Raw genomic sequence first — 8,766 nt, 5'->3', positions numbered from 1 at the left:
TGTAGACCAGGCTGGCCTTGAACTCAGAAATCCGCCTGCCTCTGCCTCCCAAGTGCTGGGACCAAAGGCGTGCACCACCACTGCCCGGTTCTGCCTCGCAGGTACTGGGATTAAAGGCTTTTGACAAGCAGACTAGACACCAGTGTGTAAGGTCTGAGTGTATTTCTTTAAAAATGACATGAGGCTTTTACAATCATTGCAAAAGAGAAATAAAAAATCTGGCAGCTCAACAGTTGAGGCACCTCTGAGGCTATGTGTAACATACTGGGTCTAAAACAGCAGCTATCTCTTCTGAACTGGTGCTGCATCCCCCCAGGCCCAAGTATTTTGCGAGAGACACATGAATCTGAGTCCTAGCCCATCCAAGTTCCAGTGCTAGGATATAGGGCATGTGCCACCAACGCTTGGCCTTTATGTTAAACAGGGATTACAATCTGAAAGAAAGCTAGCTCTGACTAAGGTGACCTTGGCTTAGAAGCCAGGTGCAGACAGTTCCTCTTCAGTTTGTTGTTTTGGTTACAGACTGGGTGGGCCTAAGAAAGTTCCTCAACTATATTATTTTTCTGGGCTAGTGGAGGTTAGCCCCAGGGAACACTTGTTAAGCTAGTTAAGCTTTGGCTCCCTGCCCCCAACGCTGGAGGCTAATAGTTTGAATGGCTTAACATTCCAAGCCAGGGTTTGACTCGGACTTTGAAACATTGGTGAAGGTCAGAAAACCTTCTTTTCTTTGTTAGCTGTTAAAGAAAATGATATCTTGGTGAGTTCCTAGCACACTAGTACGAGGACATATTTGGAAGAGCAGGCAGGACAGCATAAAGCGTTCCGCGGCTCTGATCTCTCGCTCCCTCGCTCCCTTTCACTTTCGATTCTGGAGGCGGCAAATGTTCATCTGGATGATACCTCTCTTCCTTATAGCGAGCCGCTTCTCTCTCCAAGTCTTCCTCCTCGGAGGAGCTCAATTCCTCAGAGCTATCAGGCTCGATGAGCTTCCGTCTCAAAGCTCCATCTCTTTCTCTACTTTTCTCTCCCAGGGTGTCCTTTCCCTTATCTCTCGCTTCCGCAGGTCGAGCGGAAGGGCCTGTACTCTTGGGTATATCCTTTTTTCTCTCCCTTTTCTCCTGGCTAGCCTCCATTCTCTCATCTTCTCTCTCCCTTTTATTCTGGCTAGCTTTTACTCTCCCCTCTGTTTCTGACAGGCTATCTTGTAACAAATGCCAAATGGACATGGTAACAAGCGCCATTAGCACAATTACCGTGGCTTTGGCCACGCTTTCTAACCCTGAGAAAGGGTCGGAGGAATTAAAATCAAGCGGCATGCCTCTCAGAGCCTACCCTGTCCTGCAGTTCTGAAACCTACCAGCTGTTGTAAGGTTCTCCCATTGTCCTGGGTTTCTCGGCACCAGCTGTAGCCCGCGCAGTTGTCTCGCCAGCAAGAAGACACGCGGACACTAGGTTCCTTCTGCAGCAACGTTTTGTTGCCTCCTCCGTAGGGAAAAAAGGATCGAGCCCAAAATCCGCACTGCTTATATACACCACAGTGCGGCATGTCTGCCCACAGCGTGGTGTGTCTGCCCATGATTGGCTGTTCGCTCATTACCCTACGTAACGCCCCGGGATGGGCCATGACATGGCATCTTTTTCACTCTACGCACATGCGCAAACAGTTCTCTACGCACATGTGCAAACAGTTGTTTACTAGGAGTTAACAGCGGAAGTAGGCGCCATCTTGCCATGGCGAATGCCTCTCCAGCTTCACCGCTCCCCACAGTTACTAAGCTCCCCACTCACCCCTCTTCAGTATTGGGGCGCACTCATAGATAAACACCTGAGGGAATAATGAAAATGACTAAGAAGTGAAATCTCCTGTCATGAGAATTACTGAAATTGATGCCAGAAACTGCTTTTGGGGAAATAAAAGAATTTTGACTTTCTTTCCTTTTCTTTTTTCTTTCTTTCTTTCTCTCTCTCTCTCCTTCTCTCTCTCTCTCTCTCTCTCTCTCTCTCTCTCTCTCTCTCTCTCTCTTTCTTCCTTTTCCTTTTGTGGGAACAACATGTAGGCCATTAATAGGGAGGATCTACTTTAAGGCAGTTAACAAGGAAAGAAAATCAGTGTGGATAGCTCATTTCCAAACCAGACACTCAAGATGATCATAGAATACACATTGCAGCTCTGGAAAATCCTGGCAAAATGTTTATGGCTGTGATGTGAAAGTCACTATATGAGGCCAATGTACTTTAAATACCATTACTTCATTTTAGACATTAAAAGCAAGATAATACAATAAGATAAAAATTATGATGTTAGTGATTTTTTTCTTTCCTAATAAAACCCAATTTAACCACCCCCTTTCTTCACTCTTCTAGCTCCTGGACTATATTTTATGCTCAGGTTATAAGAAAAAGGCTTTTGTTGTTGTTGTTGTTGTTGTTTTTCTGTAACAGCATTGCTCTGGAAGCTTCTACTGGAAGGGTCATATTCTCCTTAGGTGTGAGTGGAATTCTGACTCAGCCAACAAGAAAGAAAACAAGAAAGTGTGTTAAGTTACTTTTCTCATTGCTGTGAGAACTTAGCTGGCAAGGCAAAGTAAGAAAAAAAGGATTTATTTCAGCTCATAGCTAAAAGGCACATCCCAGCAGGAAGTCATGGTGGCTGGAATGTGGGGTGAGTGGTCCCACTATGTCTACAGTCTAGAAGTAAAGAGATGAATGCAGATGCTTGGCTTGCTCATCCCACCTCAGGTAAACTGATCTACAAGTTTTCAGAAACATGCACAGAGATTGTCATCAAGATGGTTCTAGTTCTTATCAAGTTGTCAGTCAAGGTCAGCCATCACTGACCTTCTCACAGGAATGTTTCAGATTTAGAGAAAGCTCCAACCGAACTGCAAAGCAAGAATAAGAATCTGGGTATGAAGTTGAGTCAGGCATAGAGGAAGCACCAGACATGGAGGAGGGGTCGGGCATGCAGGTGGAGGTGAGGGGAAACATCACTGTTTCTAGGAAGATGAGCCCCTTCCTTTGGACTGTGACATCCCCTCGCTTCTATCTTAAATCAGCAATGAATGTAGTATATAAAGGGAACTTGCATGTCAGAAAACATGTCTCAATACTTCCAACAGCAATCAATGGCCCAGTGGGGTTCATTTTGTAAGGCTACATTTATTTAATTAGCCTAGATGTATATTATCAGGATAGACAGTAATTGTAAGTCCCTAATACCTATCCTGTTGGCTGAGGTGATGTCAAGCATTGTCCGATCACGAGCTATCATCCTCACACTCAGCGTTAGATCTCTAGATGCCATTCATCTTAGAACTTCAATGTATACCCTTGGCTAACATCTCCAGTTCCCCTTGCATGCAATTGTCAATCTTGACTGTGGATTCAAATAAACTGAGAGATTCTGGGAGATGACTAAGGCACATCTTGGTGTATCTATGAGGGCATTTTCAGAGAGGATTACCTTAAAAGATTATATATACTCAGAATGTGGTCAAAATGGGGGTAGACTCCAAGAGGAAAAAGAAATTTAATGAGCATGATCATCTTCCCTTTCCATTTTCTCTCAGTCTTTCTGCCTCCCCTATCTCTTCTCCTGGATAATGATGAGTTTCATCTTTGAAGGGCATGAACAGAACCAAGAGGCAGAGGAAGGGTGATGATACCTCGACTGGTACTGAGTCACGCACACTTGCCTTCCATCCTTGGTATTGGGCCTTTGGTCTATGACTAAACAATACCACTAACCACCACTTTCTAGTGGTTAGTGTTTCTCGGTCTCTGTCCTCACATAGGCTACATTCTTTAGCAAGTCTTCTCAACAATCATTTCTTTATTAAGATACGCATAGTATACATGTGTGTGTGAGCTATCAATTCTCTTTCCCTAGACAGCACTGAGTAGCAGAGCGAGCAAGGGGCCCTAACACAGTAGTCAGGTACTCTGGGATTGTTCCACTGCCCTAAAGAACAATTAGAGATACTCTAGGTGACAATGTATGCTTCATTAGACCTCTGAAGGGCTGGTGGCAGCAGAAGAAATGAGCAGTCATTAGATAGCTCTTTCCAAGATGGCTATTATCTCCTTACTATAAAGAATGCCTTCAGTCAAGTGGAGTGTCAGCTACCCTTTAGTTTCTTTCTGCCTCTTGGCTTTTAGCATCCTTCTGCTCCTCTGCTCCTATACTGATTTGTTCTTTCTGCCACAGTAAAACTCAGGGATGCCCTGGTACCCATTGCTGAAGGGCTGTGGTCGTCACTGCATCCTAACAAGTGTCACTTCATTTATGAGGTAGTTGTCCCCATCACTGCTCCAGGTGTATAGTCTTCTTATTTTCCTGAATGGAGTGATAATAAATAACACCCTCGTAACCAAAATGGCTGCTGAATTGAGGGTAAGGAAAGGTAGTCTTATATCTTTAGGGCTAACAAAGTTATCCCAGAGGAGATAAGTGTGGTCTTGTGTTCTGCATCTTATCTGGCAGTGTCTGGAGGCCACAGATACACCATCTTGGGGAGGACAGGGCAAAGTCTGGGATAGAGGTCCACAGTCTACTCCTTTTCTGGCATTAGAGCGTTACTTTTCGCCAAGCCAGAAATGGAGAGCAGCCCAGGAAGAGCAGGAGCCCAGGAGGTGGATTTGGAGTGAACTAGGCATTATGTAATTTGGTGGGAAGGCCATGAGGATATCCAGGAAGGGAAGGCCATTGACTGAAGGCTGAGACTATTGAGATGCCTCATTAGCATGGAGAGGCGATCCAGGTGCTATGCTATGTGACTGACTGCCTGTGGTGATCTTAGCTGAGGGTCCTGGTTAGAGGCTCCAAAGCAGGCAGGGAGGGAGCAGCCTCACTCCTGCTGCCTCAAATCTCTGAGATTCCCCCAATTTGAGCATGCTCCATCTCACTAGTCCCATGCTCATCTGGTGGCATGATCCACGTGCCCTATAGATAAGGTGTAGAAGGAATGAGGGAAAAGAGGGGCAGGGTCAAAAAAGGTGAGCTCTATGCAACTCTCAAGATGAAAATAGCCCACCTGCCGTAATGATTAAAGCAACCAAGACAACATAAAGAAGGGTGAAACCATGCACCAATTACCACTGCTCATACACGGCAAGTAACATTCCAGTGAGCTGCTACGCACCATCTCTTATCCACATGGTACAAACACAATGCAGAAACGAGCTGGCACACTGATGACGATTTCTCCCAGCAGACACACTTCTTTCCAGCTTCCTCCCCACCTAAGACTGAAGGGGCGAGAATCCCAAAGGGACTGAGAATGTTACTAGTAACTAGAGGGTCTCTTCAGTTGGCCTGTTAGGTGGGTTTGTGAATTACTTCATCTCTGTGAGCAACAGGTCTGAGCAAATTTAAACAAGGACCTGTTATACAGCAAACACTCAGATACACACAGTCTAACAGGGGGGCTGAAGGCATTCCTCAACTACATTATAACTGTCGCGGGACATATGCAAACTGAGTGCTTCAGAAGACAGGTGCAGGGAACCATGGGTGCTTGTGGAAGAGCAGCTAACCTAGTGAAGAGTGGAGAGGCCTCAGGCTATGTGTAGGTACAGGAGTACTCTGACGCCTCAGAAGCCTGTATATTGTAGATCATTCTACAGGCGGATCTACACATAATCATTTAATCCAATTTCCTACTGTTCTGCATTTGCTCCACTGTTGAAAACAGTGCTATCATGAGCTATTTATATTCTCCTAATTAGCTAGATGGAGTATCCATTTCCTGCATCCCAACCTTGCCCATGCTATTTTTCCATCCTTACCCTGTGCACCTGGCTATGTTCTCCTATCTCTGAGGTGAGGCATATTAGAAGGGCTGTGGAGATGGTTCAGTTGATAAAGTGCTTGCTTTAGGACCTAAGTTTGAGCCTCAAAGACTCCCCTCCCTCCCCATACACAAAAAGTCAGATGTGGAGTTATGTTTCTTATGGAAGAGCTGCTGAGAAGGAGCAAGGCAGGTCTCTGGAAATTGCTGATCAGATAGACTAGCATGTTTGGTGAGTTCTGGACCAGTGAGAAACTCTCTCTTATTGCTCTTGAGGAAGAGCATCTCTGAGATCTATGCCCTCTGGCCTCCACACACATGCATTCACACATGCACCTACACACATGTAGAATTACACACACACACACACACACACACACACACACATAAACACATAGACATACATACGCACTCACATGACACACATACACACAACTATCCAATGAATTACTACCTCCTTCAAACATCACAGAGTATATAGACACAGCCTAGATAGTACAACCTACTGTACAATGGCGGTGATGTCACTATGGGATGGGACATTTCCAGCTGTGTTATAATCTTACAGGCCACCATTGTAGATGTGATTTAGTGTTTGCCTAAGTGCCATTATGGAGCAGGCAGATGACACATATGTATTGTCCTACCCAGGTCAATCTCATGGGAATACTAGAAACAGTCTTCAGAGGTGTCCAATTTGTGCTTGTCTCCCCTGTAGGCATATAACGATGGCCACAGTAGTTATCTTATTAAAACAGGTCCTCCCTGGGAGATGGATCTCTGAGCTTCATTTTATAGACTATGATGCAGAGGGACCTACATCAGGGTTCTAAGATTAGCTGTGCCAAGAGTCAAACAAACCAGAGTTCTTACATTATGATAGGTTCCTTAAATTCTTTATGCCTAAATTTCATATCTGTATGTGGAGATAAATGGCAATGCCCAGCTTATAGAGTTAGTTTTAGAATGTAATAATCTAGGGAAAATACTCCACAAACCTTCTGCAGACTCCTCCCAAAGATTTGCAAAGCTAGTAAGATTGATCATCTTCATCTATCTATCTATCTATCTATCTATCTATCTATCTATCTATCTATCTATCTATATATCTATCAACAAAATCACATTATATAGCTCAGGCTGGCCTTGAACTTAGGAACTTCCTGTCATTACCTCCCAAGCCCTGCAGTTACAGGCCTTATACTGGATCCCCTCTCAATCTGATCACTTTGTGGCTCACGAATTGTTCTCAGTGTCAGTGGATATAACACCACCCCAGCAAAAGTTAAATAGTTAGATGGTATGATAAGGATGCTAGCAAGCAGTGTCCAGAAAGCCAATCAAGTAGGACTGGATTTCTTAGAAGGAAGTGAAGCAGAATGGAATGGGAGGATATATCCCCCCACCAGCAGGGCCTGCCTCTCGCCAAGGGATTTATGTATAGAGACTACCAAAGGTGCAGCCTATGTATCACTCAGGGATACAAGCAGTCCTCCACAGCCAGCTACTCACAGTCATGGATAATATGTTCTCTATATATTCTAGAACATTTCCTTAAGGTACCAGACATAGCTAGACTTCTTCCATCGAGGCTGAACTTACTAATGTACCCTTCTCCGTCGAGCTGCTGCTTCTTTTGCATCTCAGCACTGGGCAGGGTATACTCTCTTCTCTCCTCACCAGAGAGGAGGCTCCTGTTCATGCTGCAGAATCCAGTCAAAACTCTGTCTCCTTACACGAACTTTTCAAGGCCAGTAGCAGTCTCCCCAAAATGTGGCCCTGAGAAGCACACATCATTTTCCTGGGCTCTAACATCTCTGACTTTCCCTATCATGTACTTGACCTCATATTCCATGCTTTCTCAAGGACAGGAAACACTTGCTAGTTTGTCTGAATTTTGCCTAATTGAAATATACTGGAAGCTGAAAACCACATCCTATGTTTTTTTTTTTTTTTCTTAATCCCGACAGATATCACAAGCTTCAAGAATGTTTGGTGGCTAAGTGGTCTCTTAGTTACTTTTCTATTGCTGTGAAAAGACACCATGGCCTAAGCAACACACAGAAGAAGACATTTACTAGGGCTTACAGTTTCAGAGGAAGAGCTCATGGCCATCATAGCAGAGAGACGGTGCTGCCGCAAAGGCTGCATGAAAGCTTAGACCAGATTTTCACATGCTGATCTACAAGCATGAGCCAGAGATAACTGGAAATGGTGTGTGCTTTTGAAACCTGAAAGCCCCTCCAGTGACACAGTTCCTCCTATGAGACCACACTTCCTATTATCCAAACAGTTTACCCACTGGGAACCAAGTATTCAAACATATTAACCTATGGGACCATTCTTGTTCAGAACACAAGTGGTAAGCATGCATTTTTGTATTCTGTCTCTCTCTCTCTCTCTCTCTCTCTCTCTTTCTCTCTCTCTCTGTGTCTCTCTGCCTCTCTTTCTCTCACCCCCCACCCCCACCCCACACAGAGTTTAACAGATAGAAATCTCACAGAGACTGGGTTCTCACAGAGAAAGCAGTACTATCTCAGGCTATTTTTGAGAATTAAAACCATACTTAAAAATTTCCTTCAACTTCCATTGGAGTATCTCATTCTCTGGAAAGTCATTGGTGTCTGTGTTCTTACTTGCTGCCTTAAAATTATCCCTTTGTTCAGCCTGGCTAAATATCCAAGGTTGACAGGTTCATGGCAAGATCTGTCTAACCTCAGGATGAATAAGTAGCTTTAAAGCTAGAAAAAAGAAGATTTATTCCCCTCATAATTTAAAAACAACAAAATGTGTGCTTCATAAAGATAGAATCCTACCGTGTACTCCAGGCTAGCTTTGAACTCATGATCTTCTGTGTTGCTTCCTCTGTACTGGAATAACAGTGTCCACTGTGCCTGGTCATGGTGCACATACTCTGATTATGCTTTTCTGTTTTTAAAGTTTGGTTCCCAGAGAACCCTTTTTTTTTTTTTTTTTT

The sequence above is a fragment of the Mastomys coucha genome, unplaced genomic scaffold (assembly GCF_008632895.1).
Source record: "Mastomys coucha isolate ucsf_1 unplaced genomic scaffold, UCSF_Mcou_1 pScaffold20, whole genome shotgun sequence".
NCBI lineage: Eukaryota > Metazoa > Chordata > Mammalia > Rodentia > Muridae > Mastomys > Mastomys coucha.
This window is presented reverse-complemented; position numbering follows the sequence as displayed.